Here is a 20,264-nt window from a genome sequence, read left to right on the forward strand (position 1 = left end):
TGGGGGGCTGGGGAATGGGAGGTGGGGAGGAATCTATTCTACAGAATATCTGTTCTACAGAATATCTGCTTAGAGATAGAACCTTCAAAGGAGTCAAGTTTTTGGAGTTCTGTTCTGTAGAGTATGCAGGAATCAACCAATACAATGCAACAGCCATGAAAGTGATGATGAAATTATATTTAAGAGATCATCTAAATTATGTTTAAAGTTCTTGTTGGAACTATCTTTTGCAAAGATAGTTCCAGACCTTGGAAAGCCCAGGCATGATACAGACAAAAGTTTATCAGGCCCCTCTCCCTCTCTGCACCCAGCTGTACTATTTGGTGGTGCTATGTGTTCTTAAGGTCATGTCAATATTTCCATTAAAACACACATTTTTAAAATGGAGATTTATTACTCTGACAGGATAGTTTGCTCTGGGGCATAAGTTAACTTACTGGGTCTACACTTTGTGGGGAGATACTTTCTCTACCAAATTTAGGAAGAAAAATCAGAATTGATTTGGGAATTATTGTACTGTGCTACCGGATTTTCAAAAAATATCAATTGAGCAGAATGGACTAAAATATTGCAAAGTAATATGGTTTAGGTGATAATTTATAATCTTATGATTTAAATGAGATGCTGTATTTGAAAGCACTTATTTTCATGCCTAGTATACAGTAGGCATTCAATAAATACTACTTTGGTCCTGTTACTACGATTACTCCTGTCACCACCACCATCACCGCTACTAATTTCTTTGAGTTGGGTAAATATGGAGTAATAGACCACATACTTTATTCATCAGGATGCTGGGAGGTGCCAGGTGCCCACATGTTAAATATTAATTGTGCTAAATCTGATCATGTAGAAGTTTGTGGCCAATAGTATTATATTAAAATAAATTTGGTGCTGTAAGCAACTTGGACAAAAGTTGTGGAACCCAGGCAGAAACTCACTCTTGAGTGGTCAGTTTCTTGAACACTGGGTTATGTGGCACTGGCATTTTAGGGCATTTTCACTTTGCATCTGCCTTTGTTTGGTGAGAAACTTTGCAGTTTTCTGGGCTGCAGGGGGAATTGGAGGGACTGAGAGGACCCTCGACTTTGGAGCTGGGGATGGGGAGGCCTCGTTCCAAGCTTTGCTTTGCTACCAGAGGATTTAGAAAAGGTTACATTGCCACTCTGGGCCTCAGGCTCCCATTTCTAGGAGGTAAAGTAGTCTATGGCTTTCTCACTCTGATGTTTGGGCTCTCCCAGGCCATGTCTGTGAAGCAACAACTGGTGGGCTGGCTTCACTGACTCTCCTGCTCTCAAGACACGGCCATTGTAGACATGTACTCATTCGGGATCAGAAAGGAATAGAAGCAGGTGGCCAGGGAACTTCCAGGCATCGAAGTGGAGTCCATTTCTCAGTCCTGAGGGCTCCTAGCCTGAGAAAGTTTGACCTGCGGGTCAGTGAAGCCCTTGCTTGAGCCAGCGGAGAGTTAGGACCTCTGATTCTCAAAACGTAACTGCACTGCTCCGCTCATACAATTGCAGCCAAGGAATTGAGAACTAGAGGTTTCAGTCCCTACCGCACTTCCAGCAATGGACTGGGAAAATCAGGCTCAAGTCACTGATACTGGTAAATAAAAGAGCCTTATTTCATCTGTAATCCCAGCAATTTGGGAGGTCAAGGCAGGAGGATCGCTTGAGGCCAGGAGTTCAAGATCAGTCTGGGCAACATAGCAAGACCTCATCTCTACAAAAAATTTAGCCAGGCATGGTGGCATACACCTGGGGTCTCAGCTGCTTGGGAGGCTGAGGCAGGAGGATTGCTTGAGCCCAGGAGTTTGAGACTGCAGTGAGCTATGATCACACCACTGCACTCCACACTCCAGCCTGGGGAACAGAGTGAGACCCTGTATCTTGAAAAAAAAAAAAAAAAGAATATTATTTGTCTTTATGACATGATCATTTCTTACTAGATAATTACTGAATACTATAAATCTTAGATCTCTTCTGTCTCTGCAATTGTCATGCTGATTTCCCATCAGATTTGTTTGCCAAGTGACTTGAGGAGATCTCTTGTAAGGAGGTCACCAATGTCCTTGATTCTGGTGTCACCGTCTCCTGAGGTGTGTGTTCACTCTGAGTTTCTGCAGGTCTGTTGGCCAGTGACATTGACCAAGAATGTCAAGGTCATGCATCCAACAGGCTGGACTTTGCTTCCTTGACCTTCTCAGCTCAGTAACTTTTCTTCCACTTGACCTTAGCCATCCCTTTCAGAGCCACACCCAGGCTTGACAGTGACCAACACCTGAGCTCCTCTGAAATCTGGTCCTCACCCATCCTATGATCAGTCCATCACTGCCTTTCGCTCCAGATCACTGTTTGTGATACCTCCACTGTCAATCATCGATGTCCTCACCCAGGGACCCTTCAGCTTCCTCCCTGTTCCCTACAGGGGACCTTGTCTTCCTGCTGCCCTTCACCTGGTGGGGAGATCATGGTCCATCATTTTCATCACTTCCTTGTACCCGTTATCAGCTCTCAGCTCTGTGGCATGTTTTCTCTTTGTCCCAAGCACCTGATGAATCTTCAGTCCCAGGTGAACTCAGATATCTCCCTTTTCCATGCCAGTTCCTTGCACCTCAGCTTTCCGGGAAAAAAACATGCAGCTGAGCTGATAGGTGTCACTCAGAATCCATGGCCACAGGCATCAAATGGGCCCTCAGCATGCCATGTGCCCACTGCATCTCTCCTGGGCTTGCTTTTCAAATTGGCCACACTGGCTTTTCTCCTCTTTGCCCTCCACCTCAGCTACTGATCTCATCTCCATTAAAATGCAGAAGTCTTGTAGGATCTTCCTCACTCTCCCTCCACCAATCTGCCACTTTCTAGCCCTTGTCTTCTCTTCTCTGCCCTGCTCTTCCCAGAGATCCTCATCTCTGAGGCACCAGGGGCCCCAGCCTTTGTCTCCTTCTTGGAGAGGTGGTTCCCTAGGAGCATGCACCTGGCACCCCTATGTATGCACCCAGGCACCCTCAGTGGGTATCCGGGCATCCTGTCTGCCCATGCGTGTCCTCCTGCTCCTCTGTCAGAACTGCCTTTCCCTCCATCCTTTGCAGCCTGGCTTGTTCTCCTCTGCCAGGCCCCGTCTCAAATATCTCCTCTTCAGAAAGCCCTTGTTCCACCTCCCTATATAAAGTCAGACTTCCCCAGTTGCTGGCTGGATCTCATCCTGCTTACTCACTTCATCATAACCTATAATTATCCAAATTATTTAACTACTTCTTGTCTTTCCCTTCTCTTGAACTTAAAGCCTATGAGGGAAAGGGCCAAGCCTACCTTGCTCCTTGCTGTGACCTAGCACCCAGTATGATAGCTGATTCATAAAATTCACTTTATAAATTTCTGCTGCCCTGGTGTGATGCCTCATACCTGTAACCCCAGCACTTTGGGAGGCCAAGACAGGAGGATCAGTTGAGCCCAGGAGCTCTAGACCAGCTTGGGCAATATGATGAAACCCCTGCCTCTACAAAAAATACAAAAATTAGTCAGGCATGGTGGCGTGCACCTGTGGTCCCAGCTACTTGGGAGGCTAAGGCGGGAGGATAGCTTGAGCCCAGGGGGTCGAGGCTGTAGTGAGCTTCCTGCATGCCTTCCTGGTAGAAATCCCAGGGCAGTGTCCCATTGTCGACCTTCTGCCATTGCCCCTGGCAGATCACGTCACTGCACTCCAGCCTGCATGACAGAGCGAAACGCTGTCTCCAACAAATAAATTAATAAGTAAGTAAATAAATAAATACATAAATAAATAATATTTGCTGAAAGAGAGCACAGTTCCATGACCATGAGGCCCTGGTAGAGGGCTCTGGCCACAGCCCCAGCTTCATCTCTGAAGGACTGTGGATCCCAGACATAGAGAAGTCCAGGAGTTGCAAGGGAGCACCACCTGATTCTGTCCTCTCTGTGCCTCTTGAGAAGTGTCGCCCATGCTTCTGCCACGAGGAGAGCTGGGTGGAGAATGAATGCCCACACTGAACATTCAGGTGGGTTGTGGCCTCTGAGAGCCACGTGGCCATAAGGCCCCCGGTCAAGAGATTCCTCCTCTTCATCTTCACCTTCCTGCCTGCGGCTGTCTCTGTCTGGGGCTTCCTGCAGGCCTTCCTGGTAGAAATCTGCTTGCTGCTGCCTGCCTGCCTGATGCCCAGGGCAGCGTCCCAGTGTCTACCTTCTGCCGTTGCCCATCAGTAGCTTCCACCTGGCCTGACCTCACCCACACCTTGAGCCCTACCTGCAAAAAGTGGCCTTGGACTGTGACCTAGGAACACCCGTGCACCAGCCGGACCCCACGGAGACTAACCAAAGACAAACCACCCCACAAATTAGTGGGCTGTGCCTGTGTTGACACATCTATTCTCGCCCTAATGATATGTTTATTTAACTGATGACTGCTGTCCTCATTAGGGGCTCATTGTTGAGCCCGGAATAGTGATTATTTTTGCTGATATTCCTTTTCTGCAAAGATGATTTTTTAAAAAAGTCACTCTTTTTGTGTGCTATGAATCCTTAATGAGGATAGTTAAATTTAAAAGAAACCCCCAAACCACCCTTCAGGTTGAAAATAGAAGTCTCTGCAAAAGCAAGCTGCTAATTTGCTGATTATTGATTGACATGATTGGTGACAGACCCAAAAGTTTCAATAAAATGAAAGCTCCCATCACTGGAGCATGGTAGCAAAAAGAAACAGAAGCAGTTTCGCCAATGGGAAGTGAATGCTTGGGGTTCTAGAACATTCTCTTTCCTGCATGTAGAAAGAGTCATGGTTCTGGAAGTTTGAATGTTGGTAGTGGCCTCCAAATTGGACCCAAAGCCATGCGATTCTTGGCGATGGATGGAGAAAGATGTTTGTAAAAGCTTATTAGCTGAATACTCAGAGTCAATTAATGAACTTACCAACCCCTGAAACTCATCTTTCTCCTTTGGAATTCTAATTGAATTCCTGTGTGGCAGGTGAGTATTAACCTCCTGCTTCTCAGACAAGGAGAGTAAGACCCCAAGAAATAGCATCTTGGCTAAGATTGGGGCTAGGGTGTGGTATTAGGACCTCTGGTTAAGACAAATGTTTCTCCACCCATCACTGGGAGCCCACATTTCCCCTCCGTGACGCAATTTGATGACTGGTTCTACAAATACTGGCCTGTTCCCCTTTGCTTGAATATATCCAAATACATAAGGACAGTGATCATGCTGTGAGGAGTATGACACAGTGGGTTTATCATGGAGATGCTGTCATTCATGATGAAAATTCCTATGGCCTCAGCTCAATGCCCAGTCTTTATAGCAGCGGTTTCCAACCATTTTGGCACCGGGGATCTGTTTTGTGGAAAACAGTTTTTTCATGGATGGAGTAGATGGATGGTTTCAGGATGAAACCGTTCCACCTCAGATCGTCAAGCATTAGATTCTCATAAGGAGCACACAACCTAGATCCCTCGCATGCGCAGTTCACAAGGGGGTCTGGGCTCTTGTGAGAATCTGATGGCCCTGCTGATCTGGCAGGAGATGGGGCTCAGGGGGAAATGCTCGCTCACTCTCTGCTCACCTCCTGCTCCGTGGCCCGGTTCCTAACAAGACACAGACTGTCAGTGGACTGGGGTTTGGAGACCCCTGCTTTAAAGATCTCCATACAGCATCTGGGGCTGGTGGAACAGGGATGGGGACACAGAGGAGTCATGCAGGAGGCAGATGTGGCCAGAGCATGAAGGATTTGGCACCAGCCAGGAAGGAACAAGCCTGAGAGCCTGGCTATGTATCGGTCCCACCCTGCCACCTTTGAACAGTGTGACCTTGGGAGAGCCATTTAACCTCTCGGAACCTTAGTTTCCTCACTTCTGTAATAGGGCTGTTGGGGCATCAAATAAAATAACTGTGCATATGAGAGGCTCCGTTACATCTTTAATCTCGATGATGGAAGCTGCTCCCACTGCCACCACAGCCACACCCAGCCTGGTATACATCCTATCCTGTCTCACAAGCATGTCATCTTCTTTTCCCACGTGGTCTGTGTGTTTTGGGAGGCCTGGCACGCCCACCCCTCTTCCCAGCAGAGCCCAGCATTGCACCAGACACGTGTTCAGCAGGTGCTGAGCTAGGCGGTGGGTGTCTGGTGCCCTGAACTGACCCAGCCCCTGGCCCCTTTCCCAGCGCCTGGCACATCTCCTCCCTGGCACATCTTAGCTACTGCTCTCTAGGGCTGTCCCTTCTCTTCTCAGCCAACCCGGGTGGAGAAGCTGCGAGTGCCACTTCCTCCATAGCTCCCTGATCTGCCCTTGTGCACGAATGGAATCTTCCTCGCCAGGGCTGCCCTCAGATCCTGGCCTTGAAACTATTTCTACTTGTTAATGAGCCACCTGGGCTGGGTCCCCTTCAGCTGCTGTAACTCGCAGCCCAACACTGGGCTGTCCAGGAGCCACCAAGAACCAGCAGGTGGATGGGAGGTGGTCAAGGAGGGGCATTGGCTCAGACGACCGTCCCCACTGAATGGATTCCTACTAATTGAATAGTAACCTCCCGTTCCTCAGATGTGAGACCCCAAGAAGCAGCACCTTGGCAAAGACTGGGGTGAGGGTGTGATATCAGGACCTCGGGTTAAATTTGATTCAGTTCTAGAGGGAGAGCTACAGGTAAACAAGGGAGGAGGTGACCCCGGCCACGCTGGTCAGTGCCTACTGAGAGCAGACTGTATGTCCTATGCTGGTTTAGGCTCCAGCATGACAGTAAGGCAGAGCCTGCTTGAACACGGGGGACTTGAGTCCAGCTGGAAAGATCTATTACATATTTACTGGTGTCTTCATCATTGGTTCCTTCTAGAAGTTGCCCTCCAGGAAGGCAGAAACCGTGTCTGATGGCTCACTTTTGTTTCTCCAGCACCTGGCACATAGTAGGTGCTCAGTGAACATGTGCTGAATGAGCAGATGAATGAACAGGGCACCTCCACGTGGAATGCAAATGCCGTTGGACAGTACAAAGGGAAGGACAGCGCAGGGCAGCACACCATGCCTTGCCAGAGGGATTGTATAAACAATTGCTATAGAAGCTTACAGGCTGGCGGAGGTCCCTTCAGGCTTGGGCTGTTGAAGGCTTATTAGGAGAGAGTGTGCTCAAATTGATCTTTGAATCCTGGCTGGCACTTGGAGGCAGAGAGGATGGAGAAAAGCATGCCTGGAAGGCAGGAGAGATGGGCCAAGGTGTGCCTGTAGGACCAGAGAGGGAAGGTGTGTCTGGGGGCAGGAGGGAGGGTGCGTGCCTGGGAAGCATTGGAGACCATCTTGGAGAGGTCAGTACAGGCCAGAATGCATAGGCCCAGGCTGCAGAGTTCAGCTGTGACCCCTGATGTTATTTTAAGGTGGTGGTTTTTTTCATATTTAATTATGAATGAAATTGCATTTGAGGATGGCAGCTGATGATGGCGTGTGGTTATGCTGTGTGGGCTGCTTTCAAAATAGCTCACCCCAAACTTCATTAGTGATTAGTTCGAGGAAAGTGCAGCCTGACCCACTGGCAATTTTCGTATCATCTGGGCTGGGTCTCAGCCGTGAGAACTCAGGAAAAGGCAGCTGGTGGCTTTGCAGGTCTCCTGCAGCATGGGCCGTCTCTTGCAGGTCTTGTTCTTGGAGGCCTGTTCTTTCTTGATGGTGGTCAGATTGTTACTCCTTTCTGATTATTCTCCTTTACCCCGGAGTTTGTCACTTTCCTACTACTCAAACTTGGACCACCCTCAAGGGAGATGGATGGAAACCCCTGCCGAGGCTCTCAGGGCTAGGAAAGCCAAGGCTGGCACTGGGAGCTCCCAGCCCGGCTGCCTGGCCCACAGAGTGGGGTTGCTGAGCTGATGGCTGGCGTCCCCAATCTCCCAACTTCTGCTAAATATGGTCAGTGTTTGTAGTAGCTCCCGCCACCGTCTGTGTCCGCATGAACTGTAGATTTTAGCTTGGCCACCCCTTTAGCCAGGCTTTTCCTGGCCACCCTCCCTTTGCTGAACTTAGGATAAACCCTCATTATAATCGAGATTAGCCTTAGTGAGAAGAACACATGGGTTGGCAACAATGACAAAGCCCAAGAAGCCTCCCTGTACTTTTCTGGGCACCACGAACCAGTGCCAGTCCCGTTTCCTCTCTGGAAAGCCCACTCCTGATACTAGCTGATGAGACAGCCCACAGCCCATGGCGGGTCCCTAGATAAGGCCTTCCTTATCTCCCTCACAGGGGCCAGAGACATGGCTATTAAACGGGGCTGCTTGGGGTTGCTTTAGGCTCTGCTGGTACTAACTGACCTTCAGTAAATTGCATAACCTCTCTGAGCCTCAGTTTCCTAGTGTCTGTATAGTGAGGATAAAGTGAACAGCAGAAATGAAATATAATAACGCATGGAAGTTGAAGAACTTAACATGGCTCTGGGCTCCCAGTAAGAGCTCAGGAAGTGTTAACTGTACTCCTCAGTAAGTGATGATGGTGGTGATGATGATGATGATGACAATGGTGATGATGGTGGTGATGATGGTGATGAGAATGATGATATGATGATAATGGTGATCATGATGGTGATGATTGTGATTATGATGATGATGATGGTGATGATTGTGATGATGATGATAGTGATAATGATGATGGTGGTGATGATGTTGGTGGTGGTGGTGATTGTAACAATGTTAATGGTGATTATGACAATGATGATGATAAAGATGATGATGATGGTGATGACAATGATAATATGATCATGATGATGACAATGTTGATAGTAAAGATGGTGGTGATGGCGACGATGGTGATAATAACGGTGGTGATGATGGTGGTGCTGATGATGGTGATGATGATGACAGCGATGATGATGAAGATGATTTGATGATGGTGATGACAATGATGATATGGTGATGATGATGGTGATGACAATGATGATATGGTGATGATGATGATGACAATGATGATAGTGATGATGATGATGATGATGATGATGATGATGATGGTGCTGCTGCTGCAGATGATGGTGATAGACCTTGTGGTATAGTGGCTAAAAGAATGGAGCTAGGTAGTCTGGGACTGAATCCTAGTGCTATCACTTCCTGGTTACTTAACCTGGGACAAACTACTTGACCTCCCTTTGCCCCAGTTCCCTCATATCTGCAGGGGGGCAATGCTAATAGCATTTCACAGTGTTGTTGTAAGGATTTGAACTTGGACCCCACCAAGGAGGGGCCGGCACATAGTAAGCATGATTAACATGCTAGCTAGTGAGTATTAGTTCTTATTGGTTATTATATGATTGTTGTCTTATTATTTTAGTAGCTGTGCAATCTCGGGCATGCGAGTTAACCTCTTTGAGCGTCAGTTTCCCTATGGATGAAGTGGGGACACAGTTCCTGCTGCAGAAGGCCATTCTGTTGCCGGTGGCATGTGTGAGTGCAGCACCTCACAGCCCAGGTTGCCTGCTCTTCCCTCCATGTCAGCTTGGCCCCTCCTCTTCCTTCCCTCCCCCGGGCTGTGAAGTTCCGTAGCTGAGTAACCCTGGCTGATGTGTGGCTTTTGGCGGTGGTGCTCGCGGGAGAGCTGCATGTGCCGTCGTCTCCTTTGGGTGACAGCTGTTTCTAGGCAGATGCCTCCCCCATGTTCTGGAGCAGTGAAAAAAGGGGAGAGCGTCCCAGATTTAAATTTGGAATGCGCACGGAATTGTGCCAGCCTGCCTGGAAGCCCACAGGGCCCATGGGCCAGGTGCTCTTTGGGGTGACTGCTCTCTGGACACTGGCATATTGGTCACATGGCCGGGTCTAAGTTGGGTCCTTGAAGCCCTGAGCACACTGGGAGTCCCAGAACAGCTTCTGGGACTGTGGAGCAGCCACTGACCCCACCCGAGGAGCCTCTTGCTCATCTGCTGGGTGAGGTGCAGGTGGGAATACTGCTGGGAAAGGTGTGCAGGCAGCAGGAGTGAGCAAGTGAGCAAGAGTGGGACCATCGGTGCCCTTGGTCTCAGAGTGTGGCACACACAGGGCCTTGCCCACACTCGGGCAGAGCTCTGCTCACTGCCATGCCAGCCTTCCAGGGATCTAGGATGGCCCCTGGGCTGGGATGGGTTTCCCAGATGGACACCTCCACCTCGAGGGTGAGGGTTGCCCTCTGGGGGCTGGAGGTTGGTGACATTGCCAAATCTCTGCACCATAGGGAGACAAGAGGGGCTGCTACAGCCCTGGGGTGTGGAGGAAAGGTTGGAGAGGGAAGTGGGGAGGCTAGCAGCCACGTTCTGAGCAGGCGGGCGCTGTGGGTGGGTGCTTGCTGTCGACTTGGAGGCTGCCTTCTTCTGGAAGCAGGGTGGGCTCCTCTGGAATCTCCAGCCCTAAATGTTCTCCTTCTGCCCCAGATATCTGTGTTTGCCTCTGACCTGGGGGTACCCTGCAAGGGTGAGCTGAGTCAGTGGGCAGTCTTCATCCTAGGGAAGGCAAGTGGACTCCCCATGAATCCTGCCCTGGGCCCGGGCAGGCCACCATCCCCTGCACCTCCTCTTCCCGCCTGTCCCAGCTCCAGGAATGTCTGCTGTCTAAGGGACAGTGGCGGGGACGGGGTAACAGGTCAAACCTGGTCTCGTGGGCTGACTCGCATGGTCTCCCTAGCTCTGAGGTGTCAGAGATGGCCTTAACCCCAATGGCCATGTCTCTGGGGGAACACCAGCCAGGTAACCTGCACAAGAGGCCCAAATCCAGTGGTCACACTGGCTGTCATTCCTCAGAGGTGGTTTCAGGGGACAAGATGATGGGTGTCAGGAGGACCCTTAGGAAATGTCAGTCAGTCAGGTCCCAGAGGGGAGACTGCACTGGGCCCAGCCTAGCCCCTGGACTCCCCCTACAGTGCTCCCTGCTTTGGGCGTCAATATCCCCTAAGAACAGGGCTTGGACTCGATGCACAATCCATTTTAATCTCTCCCCTTCTTACTTGACTTTTTATACATGTATCAGAGCCAAACATTCCTAGTGAAGGGTTGTTTTCTTCTTGCACCTTGGAGGGGTCTTTTCATCTGCTCAGGCACCTTCACATCCCCGTGGATCAGGGCTCAGAGCAGAGGAGAGTCAGCAGTCTCTAAATTATCATCGTCTCCTACCTGCACATGTACACAAAAATAAGCCTGAATGCTTTTTCTTAGTATGCAATTTGCTGTCTATTTTTAACTTGTACACAGAGGGCCAAAAAGAAAATTCCATGAGGACGTAAGAGTGCATTGAGGTTGCAGGTATGCAGTCACCAAAGAACCTGAAATAATTGCCAGAATGATATCCTTTAAAAGATGCGAGCCTCTCAGAGAGAGAGAGGGTTCCTCTTGCAACAGGCGTCGTGTGTGTGTTTTATGTTCCTTCTCTTCTGCTGCTGTGCACTTAATTCGGTTCCAGCCATGTCAGGGAGACTCGAGAAAAAAATCCCACCATTAAAGACATGCTCTTTGTTTTTTCAATCTGTGACCCCAGCAATCTCTTTAGCAAGCCATGGTTCAGTGAACTGGCACACAGCAGCCGTTCAGCAGTGGAAAAATCATAAAACAGATGGAAGCTTTACATTTTTGTTTAGTTTTTAAGAGCAGTTTTTATAACATCGCTTAAAACCATTCTGATGCATCATACTGTTTACACTCAAAGCTTTGTAGCTAAGATGTTTACAGTATGGAGAATGTTTTAAGATATTTTATAGTTTTGATATTTAGATAATTGGCAAGGAAAAAAATAGTTTGTTGAGATTGCAGTGATGTTGGGAACCGTGAAGTAACTTATGAGTCTCAATAAATATGTCCAGTTCGGTGGAAAGTACAAACTCAGTTAAAACAAAACAACACAAGAGGGAATATCTTTTTAGTGAAATCATTTCCTTTTCTTAATCAAAAGATGACAGGCAGGGCCTTAGAACTTCCATCTGCGCCACACCACGCCACACTCTGTGCCTGCTGCTTCTCCTCTCATGATTGATAGCTGCACCCCATTGGTGCCTTGCTATTCTGCATGAGTTCATGCAGACACCAAAGTTAATAAAGTTCAGTTTTAGGAGACCACCTTCAAATAAACCCAAGGCAGCCCCCCTCATCTCTTTGTGCAGTAGAACTTGCAGAGATTTTTTTTTTTTTTTTTTTTAATGTCAAAGAATTTATGCAGAGCTGGGATTTGGAACTCTTTTTTTTTTTTTTTAACTGCCCCAAAATGGCATTAATCAAAAACAATAACTCCTTTTAACTTTTCTAAGTGCTCTAAAGGAAAGTATGAAATAATCTGTGTGTGGGCCACAAATGTGGAGAATGCAAACATTTCACAATAAACATGTTGAAATGAAAGTCCCTGGCAAGATAGTCTGAAAGATAGTACATGCTGGGTTAATTAATGCATACTCATAAAAATAAACCTCACTTTTAAGATTTGACCAATAAAAATCATTAGCATATTTGGATCAGATGACTTTATGTATACATTGAACTTCTCCATGCAAATTGTCCTTGGAAAAGCCTGGAAACAGATTTGAGTTTAAAGTCAAAACTCCTGTCTTCTCTTTGTGTTTCCAATACAGTGATATGATGATTTATTCTAGCTTCATCTGTTATACCTGCAATTGATCTACTGGTGATGGGATTAAATTTATCATTTTAGATGTATAAATCATAGTTAGATAGCCAGAAGAATGTTTAGTTGCATAAAAATTCCCATTGTTTGCTTTCGACACACAGTGTTTGATTTTTGCCGTAGTCAAATTGCTATAGTGCATTATGTTTACTCCAAGATGTTTATGTATTTATGTATTTATTTGTTTTGCTATCTTAAATGGAATCATTTTGGCCTATTCACAACTGCTATCTTTAAAAAGATATTTTCCTGAGATCATGTATTCAAACAAATGTGGACTTGGGGTTGTGGACTCTGCTGTGTGCTGAGGTTCTGCTAAATTAGAAATCACATAATTTTCTAAGTCTAATTACAGTATAGAAGATTCCAGTTTTATGTTGTGCTTTTTGTACAGGAAAAGACAAACTGCTACAAAGACCTCTTCAGTATGAAGCTAACAGTAAAACCAAACTCATTTTAAAAGAACTGAAATTGGAATTCATAAACTCAGTAGAAGTTAAGTTGTAACTACCCAGCCTGGGAAATTCTGAACCTAAGATAATGCTGCATTTCAAATCCTTATGAAAATAAAAACAACTCAACAAAAATTATTGAGGAAAAAAACTCTAGCATGAGTTTAATTTTATCCAACTTTATTGGCAGCTTATTTTGAACTAATGTGCAATAAAGTTGCCAAGCACAGCAATTGAAAGAAGTAAGAAAAAAACACTTTTGGTTGTTTTCTTACACTGGTTTGTTCTAATAAAGGTGGTAGAGAGGTCAATACTTGAATAGATAATTTGGGTATCTGTCTCCATCATGCCTGGCTTAGTGCTTTAGGTCTTATCAGTGCTGTCATTAGCTACTTCCACTAAAGGCCAGGTGATGGTCTGGCTGCTGCAGGGTGTTCCACGGTCTGCAGTCTCTGGGTCTCTTCTCTCCCCCACTCTCAGCCCGGTGGGGACAGCCTTGGGCCCCTGGATAAGCCCTTCTATGGTAGCATCCTCCAAGCTTGCCTGGGAACAGGACAAGTACCCCTTCCTAAGAAAGAGGCTTTCACATGAATGTTTCTGGAAAAAGGGCTTGCAAGTTTGAGGGTTCCAGCAGATTATAAACAGTGTCGGCTTCATACCCTCATTTTGTGCCAGAGACTCAACATTGCCTATTTTAGAGACTGTGTGTTTACGCCTCCAAAACAAACCTCTGCATGTGTGTATATTTGTCCAAAAGCCACACCTAGTGATTCCTGGGGTGGGGGAGCATCTCTTCATAATATGTATCACAAGTGCTACTTACTGATGTTAGCAAGCTTCTCAGCTCCCTGCTCCATCTCCAGTTGAGGGGCCTTGACCTGGGTGAGGCTCTGACTTAAGGGAAACCTAGAAAGATCCTGTGCCCAGGTGGAGATGAGGGGGAGGAAGAGGTGTTCCAGGGCTACTAACTGGTAGTCTCTGGAGAACCCTATGACCTCCACACAGTGAAATTAAAAGCTGAAGATGTATATAGCATGTGCGTGATTTTTATCATACAGAAGTCTCATAGTTTCCATCTGATTTTTGAGGGTCTTCCTTTCTTGTCTGTAGCTGAGAAACAGATAAACTTTTGCAAGTGGACCTTTCGATGCAAAACACTAGGAGATGGTAACCTATGCCTGGATAAACTGGGTGCTGCTTCAGGACAAAGATACAAATTTCTGCCCCTGAAAATGTCTCACCCACAGAATGCTGGGTTGGATGGAGGGAAAACAGCAAGAGGTTGGCCAACCCCGAGTGCATCCTAAAAGCGCCCCTGTTTCAGTCCTGAAAAAAAAACTTATTTCAGTCCTTTTTAAGGTAATAGCTTGGCGTAACAGTCAAGATGGCCATGCGAAAGTGTAGAGGGAGCAAGCCATGGCCTGGGGGTGAGACCCAGGGAAAGTAGTTGAAGGGGCCCCTGTCAGAACTCTGCCATAGGGTGCTGGGTTTCAGGGGCACCCCTGTTTTGGCTCTGTGGTTTCCCACCCCTAGGGCCTGCCCGCAATTGGCAGACAAGGACAGCCAGTGGCTCACACCTATAATCCCAGCACTTTGGGAGGGTGAGGCGGGTGGATCACCTGAGGTCAGGAGTTCGTGACCAGCCTGGCCAACATGGTGAAACCCTGTCTCTACTAAAAATACAAAAAAAAAAAAAAAAAAAAATTAACTGGGCGTGGTGGCGGGCGCCTATAATCCCAGCTACTTGGGAGGCTGAGACAGGAAAATCACGTGAACCTGGGAGGTGGAGGTTGCAGTGAGCAGAGATCACACCATTGCATTCCAGCCTGGGCAACAAGAGTGAAACTCCATCTCAAAAAAAAAAAAAAAAAAAAAAAAGACAAGGACGCTGTCACCCACATCTCAGACTCCATACTTGGGACATGATGCATCCATCACCTTCATTCCCTTCTCTGAGCCAGCACTGGATCTTGTGCCTTGGGAATTATCAGCTCTTGGGTCCCCCCCATCCAACGCTGGGCCTGGCCTGCCACACCTTAAAAGCCCTCACTGAGCGAGTCTCTCGCTTGGGCTGGAGCAGAGCAGCCAGGCCATTTTTTTAAAGGCTGGGCCCGTGGTGGCCTCGGGGATTCAGGTTCCCCATGGGCAGAAGGCTTTTTGGAGACCCCTGCATTCATCCCCTCATTTCACAGTTGGGAAAGTCAAGGCTTGAGAAGGGAAGGGACTCCCAAGTTCAGACAGCGAGACAGTGACTTAGTGACCGGACCCAGGCTCTTAGTTCTTGGCCCTGTGATCTTGTCACTACGTGATACTGCTTGTCTAGTGAACGGCACATGAGTCAGCCTTCTGTGGGAGACACAGATTAGACGCTACTTTGTATAAGATTTCTGCCTCCTGCTGGCTTATCTTTTAATATTGCATCAACAACAGCAACAGCAACACAATATCTAGCAGCTACTAACTCGGTACCAGGCATATTATTTTTCTAAATTAGTTAATACTAATTGATGATCTCCTTTAGTTTAATTCGTTCTTGCAACAACCTTATGGAGTAGGTACTACCATCATCCCCATTTTGCAGATGAGGAAACTGGGGCTGGAGAGGTTGTCAGATGCCCCAGGTCCACAGTCAGTAGTGGGGGAGGACCACACCCAGGGGGCTCCCCCCAGCATGGATGCACTCGGCTCCTCCCTCTGTTCCTGTCCCCAGCACTGCGAGAAGACTGCAGGTTTGACAGAGCTCAGCATTTTCCTCTTTGAACAAGCTATGTCTCCGTTTTATGTACACAGATGGGGAAGAAATACTGGCTTTTATTTACGGCATTGGGATATAAAATTTCCACTGGACACACGTTGATTTAAGGAAATCTGTGGTCAGTTTCAAGAAGTGTCTTAACTAGTTTATGGTAAAGATATAAGCAGATGTGGTAATAGCATGAAGGTGGCAGGCAACATGGTTGGAATTTGGGCAGCACTGTTCCATGTCTACTTAAGATAGAAGAAAAGAAAAAAATGTAGTGACTCCACTTTTAGAAATTTCAAATGAGTCCTTATCTGCATTCTGGGAGAGAGAAGCCCCAGTGACATCTTATGACCAGGTCATTGAAGGCAGAGAGTCTCGGGTGCTTAGTTTTCCTAGCATGCATCTAAGGGAGCCATGCTTGACCCACCAGCGGGAGCCACAGATCAATGAAGTCTGCAGTCTTCATCCGGTGTCATCCCTGGGGACTAGGTTGGCCTACCTGAAAGGGGACTGGCCTCTGGCTTGGAAGCAGTGGCAGAGCTGGAGGCAGAAGGAAGGAGGAGGTGGCAAATTGGGACCGGGAGGCGTCAGTCGGGGAGGGCTGGAGAGTGTCTCATTCAAACTCCCATGTACAGCACTTGTACTTTGTTGCCTAGTGTGGCCAGGTTGATGACTGTAGCTGGCATGCACCCCAGATGACTACCAGGCATTCAGGATAGGCCTTCCATGCCACTATGATGCTGCCACAGTGTTACAGATTCACTGCCATCGGAAAGGCTGTAGGACAGTGGTTCTCAAACTGGCTTCCAAGGGACCCCAAGGGTTTCCAAGGAGACACCTTGGGAGCCAAGAGAAGGGAAGGGCTCAAGGTTCTTCTCTGTAGGTATGGGCAAAGCAACTGTGCTATTATCAGCTCATAGGGGAGAAGATTTCCTTGGGAAAAGGATTCTGCTGAAAAATCATATATTTAGACCAAATTTTATTCTTTTTTTTAAATTTTATTTATTTGTAACTTTTGTTTTAAGTTCAGGGGTGCATGTGCAGGTTTGTTACGTAGGTAAATTTGTGTTCCGGAAGTTTGCTGTATAGATTAGTTGTCACCCAGGTATTTAGTCTACTACCCATTAGTTGTTTTTCCTGATCCTCTCCCTCCTCCCACCCTCCACCCTCTGAGAGGCCCCAGTGTGTTTTGTTCCCCTCTCTGTGTCCATGTGTTCTCATCATTTAGCTCCCACTTATAAGTGAGTGAGAACATGCAGTATTTGGTTTTCTATTCCTGTGTTAGTTTGCTAAGGATAATGGCTTCCAGCTCCATCCTTGTTCTTTCAAAGGACGTGATCTTGTTCTTTTTTACGGCTGCGTGGTATTCCATGGTGTGTATGTACCACATTTTCTTTATCCAGTCTACCATTGATGAGCATTTAGGTTGATTCCATGAGTTTGCTATTGTAAATAATGCTGCAGTGAACATACGCATACATGTCTCTCTTTATAACAGAACAATTTATGTTCCTTTGGGTATATACCCAGTAATGGGATTGCTAGGTCAAACGGTATTTCTGTTTTTAGGTCTTTGAGGAATCAACACACTGTCTTCCACAATGGTGGAAGTAGTTTACACTTCCACCAGCAGTGTGTAAGCATTCCTTTTTCTCCACAACCTAGCCAGCATCTGTTATTTTTTGACTTTTTAGTAGCCATTCTGACTGGTGTGAGATTGTATTTCACTGTGGTTTTGATTTGCATTTCTCTAATGATCAGCGATGTTGAAGAGCTTTTTTTTTTTTCATATGATTGTTGGCCGCACGTATGCCTTCTTTTGAAAAGTTAGACCAAATTCTTGATTCTGCAGATAGGAAACCAAATTCCTTAGAAGATCAAAGAATCACAAAGATCAACTCTGTACAGTCATTTAAAATAGAGGATGTTTTTATTCAAGCAGATCGGTAGAGCTTTGGTAGAAGAAATAAAACATACTCTGAAAGGTGACGTGAGGGTTCCTCTGGTTCAGCTGCCTGCTTTTCGGGCAGCCTGGCAGCTAGAACATTTGGTAGAGGTGGATGTCTGCCTGGGATCAAGCTTTCCACCACAGGGGGCCCAGAGCCTGCAAGACAGAACTGCTCATCGTATCCGCCCATGATGGCTGGAAGTTGAGTGTTTATGGGGTGCCAGGCCGTGAGCCAAGCTCTTTCATTTATGATCTCCATTCTACAGGTGAAGAAATGGAGGCTCGGGGTCAGGATGTGACTTATCAGCAGGAGCCTACTGGGCTGTGGTCTGGGGTCTGTGCTTTCAGCCACTGTGGCCCTTGCTCCTGCGAAGAATGTCTTGGTGTCTAGTAGGATTGCACTGAGGTATACAGGGCTAGGGCTCTCATTGTCAGAAACACCCAGAACAAATCCTCCCCTCTTGAAGATTCAGATAGAAGAAACAGGAATAGTCCCATCTCCCCTTTCCTGACACTGCAAGGGTTTTTGCAAAATGCTCCTAGCTGCCCCACAGGGTTTCTAGAAGTCTGTGTGCTTTGAAACATTGGAAGGGAGACAAAGATGGGTGACCAAACCCCTAAGCAGCAAATGGGCAGGGACCCTACTTACCATGTCTTCTCCTATGTCCTACTTCAACCCGACACGTGGGCATGCTGGAGATGCCCATGTGTGTACTTGTTGATGACAAGATTCCAATGATATTCTTTCATCCATTCATAAAGCATTTTTGATTTACATGTGTTTATGCATTTACCCATTAATTCTTGCATTTATTACTTTTTAAATTCCTTCGATCATCTTTCTATTTCTCCATCCATCCATTTATACATGCCCTTATGCATTCCTTCACCTCTTCATATATTTGTTCATGTATGCATTTGTTAGTTCCTTCCTTCATTCAACAAATAAAACATGAAGAAATGAATTAAAGCTTCTGGAGAAATCTGTAATGGTTTAACTGCACCCAGGGTAGATTGTGGGCATCTTTCATATGATTGGATGCAGAGGCTCACTAAGTTGAATAAACAGTGCCAGGGTACCTAAGAGGCATTTTTTTGTGGCCTGGGAGAGGTGCAGGCTAAACTCATCCAACATGACCGTAGAATTCAAATGTCCCTTACGTGCTGAGGTCCTTGAGCCTCCCTCTCTACTTTTTCTCCATGCGCTAAGAATTTGTGGGCACCCCGTGGGTCCCCTCCACAAGTCTTCCTGTGACCCTGGGACATCCTTGGGTTGCTCCTGAGTCCTGAGGACTGGCAGAATCCTCCATGGGGATGCAATGGATGGTTGAGTCCAAGATCCAGGGCTGGAACATGAAAGGGTGAGGAGAGGCTGTCTGTCTTGAGTCTCATGAGGGATGCACACGGAGCAGGGCAGGAGCTGCAGTGGAGGGCATAGAGGCAATACAAAAGTACCAAGTGCCATACAGACCTAGGTTTCCTTCTCTTCTTTCACCAAAGAGTTTCCATCCATTTTCTTTTTTTTCTTTTTTCTTTTTTTTGATTTTCACATGATCCCTGAGAGGCCAGCAGGATGAATGCCAGTGTGCCTGTTTCACAGGTTGAGAACCCATATTTGAAAACACAAATGATTGGGTGTAAATCAAACACAATCCAAAGATAAGGTAGAATTCCTGGCAATTGTAATAATCCTGAGCGCAAGCCAGGCTAAGAATGACACAAAGGGAAGGGCCTTCTGCCTCCACCAAATGAGTGAGGATGAAACATACTGTGTCTTCTGCCTCAGGTGCTGAGTTGGTGCCCTGGAGCTAGGTTGATTGTTAAGATGGCTTCAGTCCAGACTTCTTTTGGTTTAGTGGATGATATTTTGTTTACACACTCAACTTTACTTACTGTGTAGGGCTCCAAATACATCTATGTGCCCTTTCTGCTTTGCAGACAGTGTTCCAAGTATCTGGCTGCAAAGATTGGGTAAGTAGAGCATTCATAATGGCTTTCACACATGCAGGCTGGCCTGGGGCACCTGTTGGTTCCAGATGTTTATGGCCTTGACCCCTGTGTGAATATCACCCCTCCCTGCAGCGAAGGCCGAATGAGTGGTCAGGTGGAAAATGTTCCTGCCTTCCTTATACTGGAGTTAACTTCCAAGGTACAGTCCTTCCCCATGCATTCAGAAAGCCCCACTCCAAGAAGCCAAGCTCAGGTGTCCTGTTTCACCTCTGCCTCAGAATCCCGCCCACATTGAACCTCAACTCATGGCCAATGAAGGGCGTTCTTGCTACACACTTGTTCCCTAGGTAACCGAGTGTACACTCGAGAAGAACTATAGAGGAAGGAAGAAGCAGAACCCCACACCCTCCTCTCCTTGGGGTCTGTGCTTTATCCACCTCAGCCTCTGACCCTGCCCTCACCAGCCAGCCATCTTTTTGCCTATTACTCTGCTTGATTTAAAATACACAGCCATAAACACTCAGGGCAGCCAGCAGCATGGCCGGATATAATATTAATTTCT

At 47.0% G+C, this 20,264-nt stretch overlaps 1 protein-coding gene across 12 annotated transcripts in view; it reads left to right on the top strand.

Moving 5' to 3' along the window:
• ZNF536 (zinc finger protein 536) overlaps positions 1–20,264 on the top strand; it is a 487,963-nt gene that overhangs the window by 104,640 nt on the left and 363,059 nt on the right. The gene's annotated exons all lie outside the window — the stretch shown is intronic.

The sequence above is a fragment of the Symphalangus syndactylus genome, chromosome 13, assembly GCF_028878055.3.
Source record: "Symphalangus syndactylus isolate Jambi chromosome 13, NHGRI_mSymSyn1-v2.1_pri, whole genome shotgun sequence".
In the NCBI taxonomy this organism is placed as follows: Eukaryota; Metazoa; Chordata; class Mammalia; order Primates; family Hylobatidae; genus Symphalangus; species Symphalangus syndactylus.